The following is an 18,893-nucleotide window of genomic DNA, read 5'->3' as shown; positions in this document are numbered from 1 at the left end:
TTGGAGGAACCCAACCTAAGACAGCTGCCAGGGCACAGATCCCAGCCTCAATTCTATGTAACCTAGTGGCCACACTTTTTGACTCGTGAACTATGACTTTCAGTTCCAAAGTTTGTGTGGAAATCTGACTTGTCCAGATCAAAGGTCACATGTGCATCCCTTGTTTACTTAGCTGGGCCAGGCTTAGTGTAACTTAGGAAATGATTGTCATTTCTAGCACACGTGACGTTAGGCCAAGTATTGTGCTAGGCATTGGGGCACACAGAGAACAAAATCCAGTTCCTGCCTGTAAGGAGTTCTGGTTGGAAAATACTCATAAATAATACTTACATTACAAAATGATAAGTTCTGTAACACAGGAATGTACAAGTGTTATGGAAGCAAAATAACCTAGGTTGGGACATTGAAGGGTGGGTAGAAATTCACCAGGAGAGGACTTTTCTGTCAGAGGGACAGTACAGGCAAAAAGTATGGAGAAGTGGAAAAACACATGCTACCCCTTGGTTGTCTGGCTGAGTCTTAGCACAGCACCTTCCCTTTACTTCATGTTTTGCTTTTTCCAAGGAAGAGTAGTGGGGCACCAGGAGAGAGCTCAGATACTCGGGGTTCAGGCCTCCTGCTCTAACTTTCCAAATCAATGGGGTAAAGTGTCCCCATGTTGTGAAGCCAGGGAAGATATTACTTTACAGTAAAGGGATAAAAGGTTGCAGGGGGTTAGAAAATGGAAAATTAGAGTACAGAGCCAGTGATAAGTTGGCAATTTTCTGTATGCCCAAGCTTGAGGGTTAACATCTTGAGTCCTGGTTCTGTTAACAGCAAGCCACTTATAGGCATCAAGTCATTTATCCTCAAGGTCCTTATCTGTGGCATCATGAGCAGGTGGCCCCTTCCAATTCCAAAGTTCTATAAACTGAAGGGTCTGGCCTCAGATCCAGTCAGCCAGTCATTCCACAAATATTGAATTCCTGTGTGTGGCAATGTACAAAATGATGGGTATAACATAGTGAACAACAGTGGAATAGTCGTTGCTCTGAAAGAGCTACCAGTTGAGAATGATTTTCTAGAGCTCACTATCAGAATGTTGCTCTTTGACTTCTGGAATCCAATTCCTTTGAGTTAAAAATTGGGAATTTGCTCTCATTCATTATGTGCATCAGGTTGTGGAATGACTTCAGAATCTAAACCTGTGATTTATCTGGGTGTTCCAGTTTGCTAATGCTGCCAAAATGCAAAACACCAGGAGTGGATTGGCTTTTATAAAAAGGGGTTTATTTGGTTACACAGTTACAGTCTTAAGGCCGTACAGTGTCCAAGGTAAGGCATCAACATAGGGTACCTTCACTGGAGGATGGCCAGTAATGTCCTGAAAACCTCTGTTAGCTGGGAAGGCACATGGCTGGCATCTGCTTGCTCCCAGGTTGCATTTCAAAATGGCATTCTCCAAAATGTCTGCATCAGCTTCTTTTTTTTTTTTTTTTTTTTTTTAATCTTCATTTTATTGAGATATATTCACATACCACACAGTCATACAAAACAAATCGTACTTTCGATTGTTTACAGTACCATTACATAGTGGTACATTCATCACCCAAATCAATCCCTGACACCTTCATTAGCACACACACAAAAATAACAAGAATAATAATTAGAGTGAAAAAGAGCAATTGAAGTAAAAAAGAACACTGGGTACCTTTGTCTGTTTGTTTCCTTCCCCTATTTTTCTACTCATCCATCCCTAAACTAGACAAAGTGGAGTGTGGTCCTTATGGCTTTCCCAATCCCATTGTCACCCCTCATAAGCTACATTTTTATACAACTGTCTTCGAGATTCATGGGTTCTGGGTTGTAGTTTGATAGTTTCAGGTATCCACCACCAGCTACCCCAATTCTTTAGAACCTAAAAAGGGTTGTCTAAAGTGTGCATAAGAGTGCCCACCAGAGTGACCTCTCGGCTCCTTTTGGAATCTCTCTGCCACTGAAGCTTATTTCATTTCCTTTCGCATCCCCCTTTTGGTCAAGAAGATGTTCTCCGTCCCACGTCCATCATTTCATTTTGTACATTTAAGTTGATTCCAGCTAGAACTTAGGTGAAAATCAACTTAATTTTGGTTGTAGATCACTTTCTACAACTGTTGTTTGAATAATGTTACATTCTTTTCATGTTGCATCAGCTTCTAATGGCCTTCTTCAAAATGTCTGTCTCAGCTACTCTTTCAGCTCCTGTGCATTCTCCAAAGTGTCCCTCTTGGCTGTAGCAAGCTTGTTCCTTCTGTCTGGGCTTATATAGTGCTCTCGTAAACTAATCAAGGCCCATGCAGAATGGGATTGGCCACACCTCCATGGAAATTATCCAATCAGAGCTGTCACCCACAGTTGGGTGGGTCACATCTCCATGGAAACAACCTAATCCAAGGGTTCAACACTAATATGTCTGCCCCTGTAAGAATGCATTAAAAAAATGGCTTTTTCTGGGGGCATAATATATACAAACTGGCACACTGGACTTATGATTCTATTTCACCTAGGAACTCCATTCTAAGAATCAAAATTTACCATGACCACTTAGTTGTGTCTAGTTTTTAAATTTTCTTCTTTAACTTTCTTTTGTAAAGGTTCAATCTTCTATAGGATTATAAATCCTATATAGGATTATATCTTAAAAGGCAAACTCTAATGATATGGCATCAATTGAGCACTATTGTGTGTAGACCCTGTTCTAAGCACTTTACATGTATTACCTCATTTAATCTTAAAATTATACCAGGAGCCAGGTACTGCTACTATTTCCATTTTATAAAGGTTAATTAACTTGCCCAAAGTCACACAGCTGGTGAGTTGTGATGCTCAGCTTTGACCCCAGGCAATCTGGCTCCTGAGTCTGGCCTCTGAGCCCCAACACTAAACTGACTCAGTTCTTAACGGTCAGATATTGTCCAGTAGATTTCCACTGGACATTTAAGGGTTAACACCGCTGAGGAGCTGAGAAATCATATGGGATTTAAAAATGTCTAACTCCAGCCAGGTAGTGCACTGAGAAGGTAATGAAAAATTAAAAGCTTTTTTTTTTTTTCAGTTGAGCACTAATCTTCATGGTTATGGATCTATCCATGTGCCAGAGAATATTGCACTTTAGATAATAAGTTAACATAAAATTGGTGGTACTGTTTTAAACCTGACAGCTCCACAGGTCTGACATTTTCTCTGAAAGTATTTTAAAGATAAGCCAATAAAGGCTTATCAAATCTGAAATAGGTTCTTTAAAGGTTTCCAGCACCATATACTATGAATGTAATTGTATCAATTATATGGAGAAAAACTATAGTGCTAGGAGTGGAGTAGTATTTTAATCATAAAATATTGTACTGTTGGTAAAGAAACAAACTATAGTCAAAGAAATGCAAAATCACACCATGTCAGTGAGAATTCCTGGCATTTAATTCTAGAAGCATTTTGCATGAAGTGAATATAATATAAACACAGTACTTTATCTAGGATATGACAAGAAACTTCAAGATTGTAATGTGCATTAAGATAACATTCCAAACCTTTCAAGTTTCAGCCAAGAATTTGTTTTTACAATTTCTTTGCAGTTGGCAAACAGCAAACCTCTACTTGAGATATCAATTTTCATACTTATGGCCCAATCCATTGTGTGTAACTATCAACTTAGTCTTTGACCTTGACTAAATCACTCCCCGCTCCTCCCACCTCAATGAAGGGGTTGGACCTCAGGCGCCTTCCAGTTTTAAAAGTCTGTGGTTCTAGCCTATGGATCATAACATAAATAACATAAAAAGTACTTGTCAGGGACTAGATTTTTCAAACTTGGATAACTGAAGTGTTTTTTTTTTTCAATGATCAATCCTATAGTAAGCTGTAAAAAGAATATAAATAAACTCTGGCAGCCAGGGCCAATGGGCGATTTCCTTAGTTTTGGTGTTGGTTAGTAGCTGCTGCGTGGGTTTCAAGTCACCAAGCACCTTCTGTAGCTAACAGAAGCAGCGGTCCATCCACGTGCTTCCTGGACTACCCAACACGAATGGGGTCTGGGAGGTTCTGGGCAGGAGGCACAGTGATCACAACCCCCGTGGTCCGTGAGGTCACCTTGGCCAACTTCCTCCTAAGCTGCAGGGCCCAGATTCCCCCTTCAAGACGACGTGCTTTTTCCTCTGGCTGCTGAGAGTGTCACCTGCTGACGGTTCTCAGCTGAGTCTGTCTTGGGAGATTGCCCTGGGCTGAGGAGAGCTGCCTTGCCAGAAGTCTCACTCCATTCTGGGGACAGCCTGAATCTAAGTCCTGGCGAGTTGGGTGGAGGGGCTGATTAAAGACCTGTGCCTTGCCCCAGTGGGGTCCAACTCTGAAGGGCCATCCTAAAACCAGAGCACTCAGAGAGTGGGCTGAGACTTTTGTTGTTGCTTTACCTACTGCATCACAGTTCAGCAGCTCCCTTGGCCCACAGCCTTTGACCCTGGAGCACAACCCAATACACTTCCTGCAGGGACATCTCTGTTTCATAGTTGCTTCCTGGGGATCGACTCACCACAGGGACATACAGACCTGACTTGGAACTGGGGCTCTGCTTATTTCTAGCTGTGGGACCTGAAGTAACTTTTCTCTACAGTAAAATGGGAAAAATAATACCTCCCTCATAGAATTGTTTATTACAAGGCAATGAGGTCATAAATCCATAGCCCTTAATGTTTGATACATAGTAAACAATTAATAACAATAAGTTAACATGTAAGAGCATTTATTATATGCCAGGTAGTTCACCTCACAAGAACTCTATGAGGAAGATACTATTACTATCCCTATTATTACAGATGAGAAAAGTGAGGCACAGAGAAGTTAAGTAACTTCTCCAAGGCCACACAGCTAATATAAGCTAGTCGAGAATTCAAACCCAGGCAGCTGGAGTGCAGAACCAGCATTCTTAGCCAAAACTCTACTCTGTCTCCTATTGATAAACAGAAAAATAATTGGATAACAATAAACAAAAGCCCACTAATGTTGCCTGATTCCAGAAGTACCTTTGAAACAAGACAATTATAAAAGGAAAAAAGATTACAAAGAGTTTCTGAACTCCTATAATTTATATTTTTATAGCACAGTAGATTATATATGCCCATTTTCTTCAGATCAACCCTTTTTTGAGAGGGAGTGAAAAGTGGGAGGGTAGGAGCCCAAATTTGATGGGAAAGTGGTGCATTGCTCCATAAGATAGTTTATCTTCATTGTTTGTTTTTATTTTAATGAAACATGTACTGAGTATGTGGTCAAAGAATAAATAAAGCAACAATTTAACATTTCAGTATTAGATAATTTCATGTATTAACAGGATTTAGGAAATATCATATTTCCTATAACTGTAAACTTCTCCTGCAAAGGCCCCTGCTGTGGCCCCTCCTGACACCTCATTTACAGTTTACACTTACGCTCACATCAAACTAGTTGTCTGTCAGCATCCAATGGATGGTGTTTGTTTCACATTATACTTCTAATTGGAACAAATTCATACTATAATTTTTCTCTTAGGGAAAAATCAGTTAACAATGCTTGTTTGGATTCCCATTATAATTTTAAGGTCAGGGAGGTCTCTTTTACTTTTTAAGTCACAAGTCAAAGTTTTTATGACTTGCAAATGAAGTGGTTTTTCATCTTCTGCTATTAGACAGCCAAGTTATAAGAGAGTTCCTTCTACAACAAATAAGTTAAACATTTAAATAATTTACAGCTGCAGGTATGTTTGCCAGAGAAGAATAACTGAATAAAGTCAACAGATTAAACGTTCCCTTGGCAGTCGGCGAGGGTATGAGATACAGCACCTGGGCTGCCCCATTGGGTCTCGTCATTAAATCACAGGCAAGAGCTCAGAATCCGAGGGTCCTAGGGGACCACAGGCACTGACTTTGGAGGACGGAGATTTTGTTCCCTTTTAGGTGTCACAGCAATCACTGCACTAGATCTCAGGGAGTGTGATGCTCTCAGAACAATAGAGAGAAAGGAAAGGGAGAGACGAGGGAGGCAGGGAAAGAGAGAAAGAGGCTACATGTTTTTATGAGTGAACAGTCCAGTTATTTATGAGTCACCAAATGGAGAATTCATCAACACAAGTGCATATTTTCACAATCTCAGAGCAAAAGTGAAAAAGAGGGAATATTTTGTATATGGAACCAATATTTATCCCTGTAAAGGCAGAAAGAGAAATGGCTGGAAAAAATAGATGATATTTCCCTCTTTCCAATTTCTAGGTTTTGACTAGCACCTGCTTTTGCCTAGAGAAGGAAGGATCAGTCTACAGGGCTGATCACAACAGCAGAGAAACATCAGGGCGCAGGATCCATGTGTGACATCCAAGTCCACTTTTACCATGAGTCAGAGGACCAGGGAAAATGTCAGCTTCTTCCTGCCTCTTCTTGGGAAAGTTTTAAGCACTAGAAACCAGTCATTTCATCTTTAAGAAATTGAACTTATTAATGAAAATAGGGTTTTAAATTTGCCCATTTAATGATGGGAGAGTTCAGGCAGTCTGTGGAAAGTTGGGGCAGGACAGTAACAGATATATATTTAGTCTCTGAAAATTCGACTTTTAGTTCATATTCATTGCATCCAGTAGACAAACAGAGTCCCTTTAAAAACAAACAAAAAAAAAAACAACAAAAAAAAACCACATACCTTTCTCTAGGCTTTCAAGGTCTCAGGGGACTTTAAGGAAAATATGGAAGTTGAACTATATTTATGCTTCTTAACCACTGTTGGCACAGCTTCTCTGGAATGGGATAGGCAGAAAGAGGGAAAAAATCATCCCAGGTGTATTGTACAATGGCATCTCTAGTAATTACTGGACTTACGGGGCTGAGAATTAGGGGAGAGGATAAGGGTGGTGGTGATGATGATTTTAAGTGCCTGACCCCACACACTCTCTAAATTTGAGGTAAAACCATTAAACTGAGTGCCTTGCCGAATTTTCTCTGGGCGCGCTAGCCTTTTCATTTTCATTTAGGAAGAAAGGGTGGAAGGACAGCTTCCCAGGCCTGGTTTATGAACATGGCCTTGAAAATGTCGACAGACATATTGTTGTCTTGTTGAGTCTGCAGTCAGGAAGGCAGAAATCACTGCGGCAAAGCAGGTGTGAGTGCCCCCCGCTTCAGAGGCCATTCACTTTGAAGCAGGAAAATCAAGGACGCGGGTACCTTCAAGGAAACAAGGATATAATTATCACAACACCCAATTTGCCAGTGACCTTCCATTCCTCAGGCCTGCCCTCCTCCCTTTGCTGGCAGCCGCCCAGGTCCGCACAGACTGAGCCCTGTGTCCGGGGCTGCCTAGAGGGAGGAGCGACCCACTCACGCGCCTTTTGAAAGGGTTCTTAATCTCTCTCTACTCACTGCTCTTGCTGACATAAATCCACCAGCCCAAGGGGCCTCAGATCCCCCCACAGAGGGAGGCCCATTCAGACCAGGTGGAATCTGAGCAGCTAAGGCGTAGAATTTATGCTTCCTCTCACCTGGGCCTGCGTCTGTGGCCTCAACTCGGCTCTGTTTCTGCAGGTTTGAGCAGAACCTCCCGGCTCCTTGCCAAGCCTGCCATCGTCACCCTCAGGGCCGTTGCAAGCGAGTAAGAGTGACACTCAACTTCTTTATTGTATTTGAAATGCTGAAAGCAGAAGCCTAATAAAATGAGTTCAGAAAAACAAAAAGAGCTATAAATTACCATTTGAAAGGGGTGGCTAAAGAACTCATCTACTGAAAATACATAAGGGGTATCTCTCAGTTTCAGCAATCGTCCAGCATTTGGTTTCCTTTCCTTCGCTGTGCAAAAGCCTTTGCTGCATTCTCTTAGCATATATTTGTTTCTGCTTCTATCATGAGTTAAGTGGCCAGAATCAAGTTACAGCAACATTCCCTACCAGACTCCTTCATCCCCCCAGCCTTGGTCCAAAAGGGGCCGTTGAATTGTATTTAATTCTTGTAGACCACTGGGAAATGAACCTACATTAACATCAATCAATATTCATTACATGTTTACATTTTATTTAGTTTACAACAGGAGCAAAAGTCTATTTTCTTGACTTTATAAAGACTGCCTGTGCTAAACTGATATACTTAATGAAAAACACCAGAAGCATTATTCCCTGTAATGTCAGAAATAAGCAACACAATGTCCATATCACTGTTATCATTATATAATATTTAGAAAGTTCTAGACCAGTTGTTCTCAACTGAGGACAATTTTCCTTTCCGGGGGACACTTGGCAATGTCTGGAGACATTTTTGGTTGTCATAACTGTGAAGGATGGTACTGCTGGCATCTATGAGAAGATTCCAGGGAGGCTGCTAAAATCCTGCAATAAACAAAACAGCCTCCCATAAAAAAGAATTATCCAGCCCAAAGTGTCAATAGTGCCAATGTTGAGAAACCCTATTCAATATAATGCAATGACATGGAACATAAAGAAATAAAATTTAGAAAAGAATTAAATTTCATTGTCACTATTTGCAGTTGAAATGACTCACCTAGAAAAGAAACAATTAAACATTATTAAAATGTCTAAAATAGTAAATATCGTAGCTGGATAAGATGTTTCCAGTTACGTGACAAAGTAAGAGTGTTGAATTTTTCCTATGAGTTTATTTTCTGTTCTACAAAACTTTTCACATATTCCACAAAATACGGAAACAAGAAATTTTATTGGCCTAGCCCACAGCACTGTAATACAAAACATTATAGGAAACCCAAATATCTTCCCAAGCCATATATATATCCCTCTTAGCAGATAAAAACTTCCTTAGTTGTTTTTAATTTTTTTAATGAGGATAGTATTCAAATGTGTCATGCTTTTTTAATGATAGCATTGAAATGTGTCATGGGAAATCAACTGATAATCTGTAACAATAGATCATTATGATCCAGTAGATGAAAGCTTCTTGAGAAGAGAGCTCATACCGTATTCAACTTTCTATTTCATATTTAACACATATCAGAATCTCAATAAATGTGAATTAATGAAAAAAAGAAAAATAAACATGATGTTTTAACTCACTAGTCAAAAATTATCTTACAATTCTAGCAATTGTAATTCAGCTTTTAGAAACCCACATCTGAAAGACTGAGTGAATTTTCAAGATTTTAATAGAATGTTTTTGCTTCATGTTGGCAGTATAAAATATAAAGGCTAAAAATTATGTGAGTGAACAGGAATCAACCACTAATGTTTTAGGAAGAGCAGTGAACTCACTTTTTAAAAGTTAAAGACTTGAAAGCATCTAAAATATCTATATGCACATACCATTAGAATGTCAATGATTTCCTTGATTTCCACTGCTTTTCATGATAAGCCTTTAAAGCTTGAGGGAAAGAGAGAGAGGAAAGAAACAAAGGAAAGTCAAATCAAGAGAAAGTCAATCTAGAGAGATAATCAAAAGCCTTCACCTTCTTTATCCCTTCTATTCAGCCTCACAGGTTCTTACCAGAATGCTTGCTTCTGAATGTTTAATAGCATTTATTCCATGGTTTCAAGGGCTGAAATCCCCATGATCCAGTTTCATATAAGACCATCTGAAATGTTGTATTAGGTCAGATTCATGGTTCAAGAAGTCTCAGACAACTTCATTGTTCTCTTTGATATAAATTTCACAGTTTTGAAACAAGGACAGTAATAGCTACCATTCACTGAGCACTTACTATGTGAAAAAAAACCTTCTCTAAAAACTTTTCATCCATTATCTCAGCTACCCTCCCTACAGCCCTCATTAAAGGGTGCAATTTTAGAAAGGGTGCCAGGGAAGTCATCACTGAGAAGGTGACAGCTGAGTAGAGACATGAAGGAAACACGAGAGCTAACCACTTGTGCATCTGGGGAGAGAACCTTCCAGGCAGAGAGAAGGACAAGAGCAGAGGCTCTGAGGCAGGGGAGTACCTGCTCTGGTGTCTGAGGAACAGCTAAGAGTCCAGTGTGGCAGGAGAGTGGGTGAGGAAGAGAGCAGGAGGACAAGCGGCAGGGAATGGAGCTGGACCTAAGTCTCAAGGGCCGTAGTAAGGACTCTTCTCAGACAGATGGGAAGCAGCTGGAGGGTTCTGAACAGAGGAGTGCCGGGATCTGACTTATACTCCTGAGCAGGGTCCTCTGGCTGCTATTTGGAATAGACTGAAGGGACAAGGATAAAACCCGGGAGAACAAAGAGGAGGATGTTGTAGTACACAGGTAAGAGGTAAAGGTCAAGATCAAGGTGATGGAAATGAAAGCAGTTAAAAAGGGTCAATCTTGGATATTTATTGAAGGTATAGCCAGAAGGATTTGGTGTGAGTAAAACAGGAAACAGAAGATGCCAAGATTTTTGGCTCAAGTAGCTGCAGGAATGGAGTTGTCACTAACGGAGATGGAGAGGTTTGAGGGGCCTGTTAGACATGGAGGAGGAGTGGAGAGGTCTGGGCTGCAGGTAGAGCCCATGCTCTAGCTAATACCTAGAGAGCTTGGGATTTGGAGCTTTGCACCTGTTTACAGGAGTGGGAGGGATAACTTTCCAGAAGTGACAAGAATGAAAAAAATATAATTAGAAAGTCTCAAAACTTAGGTTGAGTTATGACTTTTAAACGCCTAGTCCTCCCAAGCTTTTCCTGATCATGGGGCCCTTTTTCTACCCTAACCGCCCCATCTCCTGTGCCAAATAAAAGCTATGTATGGACCACCATTCAACCAGCACCGCAGTTTTCAACCAAATTCTTCGTCAGCTGGGAGCCTCCTTAGTGGGCCCGATGCCCTGCCCGCCTGGAGCCAGCTGGGACCTGCAACCTTAAGTGAGAGAGCCACCGCCTCCAGGCAGTCTCCTTGGAATGGGAGAACCTTGTCTCTCCTCCTGCAGTGCAAAAATAACCGGGACTGTGAGGATCTGGAGGTGGAAAGACTGAAGGACACAGACTCTCACCCTTTGTTTTGGGGATTGAACCAAGAATGGAAACTAAAAATGGAAATAGAAGAAGAAAGCACTGAAAAGAAAAAAATGATGTAGAAAAGAGAGAGTCTCGAGTTAAACAGGTAGTTGCTGACATTGCTAAGCCAGTAGGCTTCTGGTTTGGAGACACAAGGAGAGAGTTCTTTGAGAGAAGACAGAAAAATGTAGAGATGGATATTTAGATACACTTCTAGTGTAATTTAACAAAATGAAAAGACTGACCACTGGTGGAAAGTAACAGCCAGAACGTTGTAAAGTTCAACTGTTGTAGAGCTGGATTCAGAAGGCCCAGTATGAGAAGGAAAATGCCTCTGAGTGAAAGACCAAAAGATGAGGATGAGTGGACAGTGTATGTGGAATTACTTCCCAAAAAACATTAACCACAACTGGATTGAAAGAGTATTTGGGAAATGTGACAATGTTGTTTATATAAGCATCCCACATTATAAATCTACTGGGGATCCAAAGGATTTTACCTTTGTGGAATTTGAAACAAAAGAATAAGCAGCAAAAGCCATTAAGAAGCAAAAAGCTATTAACATCCATTAGAATAAGCACCAAGAAAACCCGGACTATTTCCTAAGACAATGAAAAATAAGCTCATTCTTGTGCTAAGCATAGCTGAAGAAAAGAAAAAGAAGAAAGTCTGGATGAAGAAGGAAGACAATGACCAGGCCAAAGAGTCAAATATGGGCACAAGCAGTGATAGCTGCTGTAAACTGAAAAGATCCAAGGCCACATCTAAGAGCCTCACATTAGAAATTATTGAACCCCAAAAGCCACCCTGAAAGAAAAAGAAAAAAAATGGGAAAGAGCTGACATGTCCAGCTTGCCTAAAGTCAGAACAGGAGAAAGGAAGAGAAGTAGCTCTGAAGATGCAGAAGGTGTAGCTCTGTTAGAAGTCTCTAAAGAGGAGGGAAAGGATACTGGAGATATAAAAGATGGATCCTTCTTAAAATCAAAAAGGAAGCATACGAAAAAAATGTGAAGAGAGACACAAAATGGAAGAAGAGATTATAGCACTAAGAGTACTGTCAAAGAGTAAATGGGTGGATTTGAAAAGAGTATTTAGCTCTGCCAAAGACCAGTGTGACTTCCTTAAAAAGGCCATATCTCAACTAAAATCGGAGTCAGAAATGGAAACAGACTGTGGTGTACCTAATATATTTGGAATGAAAAGTGAAGAAACAAACAGTGAAGAGTGTCACACCCCCCTGGGGAGAAAGTTAATGCAATGCAACCACAGTTTGAGTGGAGGGACTGTGATGATTGTGAGCACTAAGCTCTGCCTGGCAGGAAGCAAGTTGGGGATACTTTGACAAGGATCTCAGAAGTTGTGTATGTTAATATGCTAGAAGGAGATACAGAATGCCATGCTAGATTTAAAATTCCTGAGGATGCTCAAGCAGTAATAAATATGAATACAGAAATCAGAAAGAAACACTGCTGGGAACTCGAGGTTCTCCCTGGTGATCATGAGCAGAAGCATTGTTAGAAGATTTTGGTAGATACACAGGCCAGACTTAATCAGCCCCGGGAAAAGAAAAGAGGGACAGAGAAGGTAAAGCTGAAAAGATTAGACTGGCAAAGACTCAAAAAGTGAGTAAACACATTAGATTTTCTGAATATGATGAACAAAAAAAATATGACTCACCTCTAAATGTTTCACTGGATACCTGGCTGTTTACAGGAAATCCATTCTTGTTATGGTTGTACTGCATGATGAATGTTGTTCTAAAACCTACATCTAATTAAATGGAATAGCTCTGTTCCTCAGTTTTTACACAAGGCCTTTTTTTGAGACAAGTACATTGCATACCACAATTTTTCATTAAACCTTTTATTTGTTGAAATTGTCTTATGTAAATCAATCATAGTGATTTAGTAAATCATGTGTTTTGAACATTAAAAAAAAAATCTATGGGTGCACAAGTTGGTTCTGCCATGATAACAACAGGGTCATCACTCCTATTGGGAATGAAGGTATCTTTTCACAGTGAACTTTACAGAAACTCATTCACCACTTGTTGATGCTTTCTTTGGATCACCTTGAACTCAGGCATTCCATCTACTGTTCAGTTTTTTGGGCTACTGGGTGCCTTGGACATCTTGGGCATTCTGGCATCTTTCTAGGTTGGCACAGGAGGAAGACTGGGGGTCAACCTAATCATCCAAATATCCCTGCAATGTGTCAGGAGATTCCTCAGTGTTCTTATCACTTGTGTTTTCTTATCTGTGTTATAAGTCAGGATCGTGATGAATTTTTAGACAGCAAATGAAAAGGGAGAGGCAATTGATCATTGTAGGAATAAAAGAATGAACTATACCTAAAAGCAGATGCTTTCCTCATCAATGTAGGAAGTTTTATGAACCCAAATACTCACTATTCATTGGTTGGGCAGTGGGTATCAGATTTTGATTCAATGACATTTATTGATCTGCACATCAGAGGTTAGGTGCTCTTGTTTAAGTTAATCTCATTTAATCCTCACAACGACACTGAAAAGTGGTATTATTAGCTTATATTACATTAGAGGTAAATGTGGCTCAGAGAGTGTAAACAACTTGTCCAAGCCCACAGAACCTGTGAGTGACAGGGCAGGCATTTGAACCCAAAGCCAGCATCTTATCCCCAAGTCACATTTGAGGCTCATAATATGAGCAGACAATGAGAGATTTAAGTACAAAATGGATAGTCTCTAAGCCCAGTGTTAGACAATGACCTGTCTTCTCTTCAAAAAGGAAATATCTATATGGGAGAAATTTCACTTTAAAACAATTTCATCTTTGAGTATAAAGATTACACTCTTAATTGCTATGAGAAGGTGGGTAAACATTTCATTCAATGCTTAAAAGATGTGGTAATGGAGACAGGAATTTTCCTTTTTCTTTTAGCTTAAGGAAATGTCTAAATTCACATCTTTTAGACACACATAGTTGAAAGAGAGAGGAAACCAGTATTTATTAAATGCTTACTCTGGGCCAGATACTACTGTTGAGTGCTTTCCATACATGATTTCTTTTAATCATTGCATCAATCCCACAACTGTATTATCAGCACAATAGTATTGAAAGTATTATCTCCCTTGCTTTACATATGAGAAAACTGTGGCTCATTTAGGTTAAGTATCTTACCTACAGTGCACAAGGCTTGTGAGAGGCAGATCCAAGATTCCATCCCAAATAGCTCCGAGTAACTCCCTATTTCCTCTGCAACCCAAAATTCACCATTTGAAAACAGTACCCCAGAGTTGAAATGGCTTTACTCTTAAATTAAACTCATGAGAATGTAAATTAGTAGCATTTAGGCTAACACCCTGGCACTTTTGATCTAAGTCACAAAAGTAGGCATTTTTTTTTACCTAATAATTTCTAGGAATTTTTCATAAGGAAGTAATCAGGTATATGTGTGCAAACATTAAACATTATAAGTACATTTTATATATTACTTAAGTTATTATTATAATAAGATTATACTATTAAGTTATTTACATTATTAGACTCAAATGTCTAATAATAAGAGGTAGGCTAACTCCATTTCATTATGTCCAATTCTTCGAGTTGTAGAAGAATATTTGATACCATCCCAATTGTATTTTTTTTTTAATCTTCATTTTATTGAGATATATTCACATACCACGCAGTCATACAAAACAAATCGTACTTTCGATTGTTTACAGTACCATTACATAGTGGTACATTCATTACCCAAATCAATCCCTGACACCTTCATTAGCACACACACAAAAACAACAAGAATAATAATTAGAGTGAAAAAGAGCAATTGAAGTAAAAAAGAACACTGGGTACCTTTGTCTGTTTGTTTCCTTCCCCTATTTTTCTACTCATCCATCCATAAACTAGACAAAGTGGAGTGTGGTCCTTATGGCTTTCCCAATCCCATTGTCACCCCTCATAAGCTACATTTTTATACAATTGTCTTCGAGATTCATGGGTTCTGGGTTGTAGTTTGATAGTTTCAGGTATCCACCACCAGCTACCCCAATTCTTTAGAACCTGAAAAGGGTTGTCTAAAGTGTGCGTAAGAGTGCCCACCAGAGTGACCTCTCGGCTCCTTTTGGAATCTCTAAGCCACTGAAGCTTATTTCATTTCCTTTGACATCCCCCTTTTGGTCAAGAAGATGTTCTCCGTCCCACGATGCCAGGTCTACATTCCTCCCCGGGAGTCGTATTCCACGTTGCCAGGGAGATTCACTCCCCTGTGTGTCTGATCCCACGTAGTGGGGAGGGCAGTGATTTCACCTTTCAAGTTGGCTTAGCTAGAGAGACAGGGCCACATCTGAGCAACAAAGAGGCATTCGGGAGGAGGCTCTTAGGCACAACCATAGGGAGGCCTAGCCTCTCCTTTGCAGCAACCGTCTTCCCAAGGGTAAAACCTGTGGTAGAGGGCTCAACCCATCAAACCACCAGTCCCCTATGTCTGTGGTCATGTTAGCAACCATGGAGGTGGGGTAGGCGAATACCCCTGCATTCTCCACAGGCTCCTCAAGGGGGCACTACATCTTTTTTCTTTTTTTTAACTTTCCCTTCTTTTTTAAATCAACTGTATGAAAAAAAAAGTTAAAAAGAAAACAAACATACAATAAAAGAACATTTCAAAGAGACCATAACAAGGGAGTAAGAAAAAGACAACTAACCTAAGATAACTGCTTAACTTCCAACATGTTCCTACTTTACCCCAAGAAAGTTACCTAATATAGCAACATTTCTGTGAACTTGCTCCTACTATATCCATCAGAAATTAACAGACCATAGTCATTCCTGGGCATCCCCAGAACGTTAAATAGCTTATCTGTTCTTCTTGGATTATTGTTCCCCCTTCCTTAATTGCTCTCTGTTGCTAGTTCCCCTACATTCTACATTATAAACCATTTGTTTTACATTTTTCAAAGTTCACATTAGTGGTAGCATATAGTATTTCTCTTTTTGTGCCTGGCTTATTTCGCTCAGCATTATGTCTTCAAGGTTCATCCATGTTGTCATATGTTTCATGAGATCGTTCCTTCTTACTGCCGCGTAGTATTCCATCGTGTGTATATACCACATTTTATTTATCCACTCATCTGTTGAAGGACATTTGGGTTGTTTCCATCTCTTGGCAATTGTGAATAATGCTGCTATGAACATTGGCGTGCAGATATCTGTTCGTGTCACTGCTTTCCGATCTTCCGGGTATATACCAAGAAGTGCAATCGCTGGATCGAATGGTAGCTCTATATCTAGTTTTCTAAGGAACTGCCAGACTGACTTCCAGAGTGGCTGAACCATTATACAGTCCCACCAACAATGAATAAGAGTTCCAATTTCTCCACATCCCCTCCAGCATTTGTAGTTTCCTGTTTGTTTAATGGCAGCCATTCTAACCAGTGTTAGATGGTATCTCATTGTGGTCTTAATTTGCATCTCTCTAATAGCTAGTGAAGCTGAACATTTTTTCATGTGTTTCTTGGCCATTTGTATTTCCTCTTCAGAGAACTGTCTTTTCATATCTTTTGCCCATTTTATAATTGGGCCAACTGTACTATTGTCATTGAGTTGTAGGATTTCTTTATATATGCAAGATATCAGTCTTTTGTCAGATACATGGTTTCCAAAAATTTTTTCCCATTGAGTTGGCTGCCTCTTTACCTTTTTGAGAAATTCCTTTGAGGTGCAAAAACTTCTAAGCTTGAGGAGTTCCCATTTATCTATTTTCTCTTTTGTTGCTTGTGCTTTGGGTGTAAAGTCTAGGAAGTGGCCTCCTAATACAAGGTCTTGAAGATGTTTTCCTACATTATCTTCTAGGAGTTTTATGGTACTTTCTTTTATATTGAGATCTTTGGTCCATTTTGAGTTAATTTTTGTGTAGGGGGTGAGGTAGGGGTCCTCTTTCATTCTTTTGGATATGGATATCCAACTCTCCCAGCCCCATTTGTTGAAAAGACCATTATGGCTCAGTTCAGTGACTTTGGGGGCCTTATCAAAGATCAGTCGGCCATAGATCTGAGGGTCTATCTCTGAATTCTCAATTCGATTCCATTGATCTATGTGTCTATCTTTGTGCCAGTACCATGCTGTTTTGGCAACTGTGGCTTTATAATAAGCTTCAAAGTCAGGGAGTGTAAGTCCTCCCACTTCGTTTTTCTTTTTTAGAGTGTCTTTAGCAATTCGAGGCATCTTCCCTTTCCAAATAAATTTGATAACTAGCTTTTCCAAGTCTGCAAAGTAGGTTGCTGGAATTTTGATTGGGATTGCATTGAATCTGTAGATGAGTTTGGGTAGAATTGACATCTTAATGACATTTAGTCTTCCTATCCATGAACATGGAATATTTTTCCATCTTTTAAGGTCTCCTTCTATTTCTTTTAGTAGAGTTATGTAGTTTTCCTTGTATAGGTCTTTTACATCTTTGGTTAAGTTTATTCCTAGGTACTTGATTTTTTTAGTTGCTATTGAAAATGGTATCTTTTTCTTGAGTGTCTCTTCAGTTTGTTCATTTCTAGCATATAGAAACATTACTGACTTATGTGCATTAACCTTGTATCCCGCTACTTTGCTAAATTTGTTTATTAGCTCTAGTAGCTGTATCGTCGATTTCTCAGGGTTTTGTAGATATAAGATCATATCATCTGCAAACAATGACAGTTTTACTTCTTCTTTTCCAATTTGGATGCCTTTTATTTCTTTGTCTTGCCGGATTGCCCTGGCTAGCACTTCCAGCACAATGTTGAATAACAGTGGTGACAGCGGGCATCCTTGTCTTGTTCCTGATCTTAGGGGGAAGGCTTTCAGTCTCTCACAATTGAGTACTATGCTGGCTGTGGGTTTTTCATATATGCTCTTTATCATGTTGAGGAAGTTTCCTTCAATTCCTACCTTTTGAAGTGTTTTTATCAAAAAGGGATGTTGGATTTTGTCAAATGCTTTTTCAGCATCTATTGAGATGATCAATTGATTTTTCCCTTTTGACTTGTTAATGTGTTGTAATACATTGATTGATTTTCTTATGTTGAACCATCCTTGCATGCCTGGAATGAACCCCACTTGGTCATGGTGTATGATTTTTTTAATGTGTCTTTGGATTCGATTTGCAAGTATTTTGTTGAGGATTTTTGCATCTATATTCATTAGGGAGATTGACCTGTAGTTTTCCTTTTTTGTAGCATCTTTGCCTGGTTTTGGTATTAGATTGATGTTAGCTTCATAAAATGAGTTAGGTGGTGTTCCCTTTTCTTCAATGTTTTGAAAGAGTTTGAGTAAGATTGGTGTCAGTTCTTTCTGGAAAGTTTGGTAGAATTCCCCTGTGAAGCCATCTGGGCCTGGGCATTTATTTGTGGGAAGATTTTTGATAACTGATTGGATCTCTTTGCTTGTGATGGGTTGGTTGAGGTCTTCTATTTCTTCTCTGGTCAGTCTAGGTTGTTCATATGTTTCCAGGAAATTGCCCATTTCCTCTACATTATCCGGTTTGTTGCCATACAGTTGTTCATAGTATCCTCTTATAATTTTTTTAATTTCTTCAGGATCTGTAGTTATATCACCTTTTTCATTCATTATTTTGTTTATATGGGTCTTCTCTCTTTTTGATTTTGTCAGTCTAGCTAGGGGCTTGTCAATCTTGTTGATCTTCTCAAAGAACCAACTTTTGGTGATATTTATCCTCTCTATTGTGTTTTTGTTCTCTATGTCATTTATTTCTGCTTTAGTCCTTGTTATTTCTTTTCTTGTACTTGGTTTAGGATTGGTTTGCTGTTCATTTTCTAGCTTCTTCAGTTGATCCATTAGTTCTTTGATTTTGGCTCTTTCTTCCTTTTTAATATATGCGTTTAGTGCTATAAATTTCCCCCTTAGCACTGCTTTTGCTGCATGCCATAGGTTTTGGTATGTTGTGTTCTCATTTTCATTCGTCTCTATATATTTAGCAATTTCTCTTGCTATTTC

General features: G+C 39.5%; 1 pseudogene; it reads left to right on the top strand.

The window, feature by feature from the left end:
• The first annotated feature begins 10,658 nt into the window (after nt 1-10,658).
• Nucleotides 10,659-12,761, top strand: LOC119538432 (annotated as a pseudogene).
• The last annotated feature ends 6,132 nt before the right edge of the window (nt 12,762-18,893 follow it).

Source organism: Choloepus didactylus, chromosome 6 (assembly GCF_015220235.1).
Source record: "Choloepus didactylus isolate mChoDid1 chromosome 6, mChoDid1.pri, whole genome shotgun sequence".
NCBI classification, from domain to species: domain Eukaryota; kingdom Metazoa; phylum Chordata; class Mammalia; order Pilosa; family Megalonychidae; genus Choloepus; species Choloepus didactylus.
The sequence above is the reverse complement of the archived record's forward strand: the minus strand, read 5'-3'. Positions and strand labels throughout refer to the sequence as shown.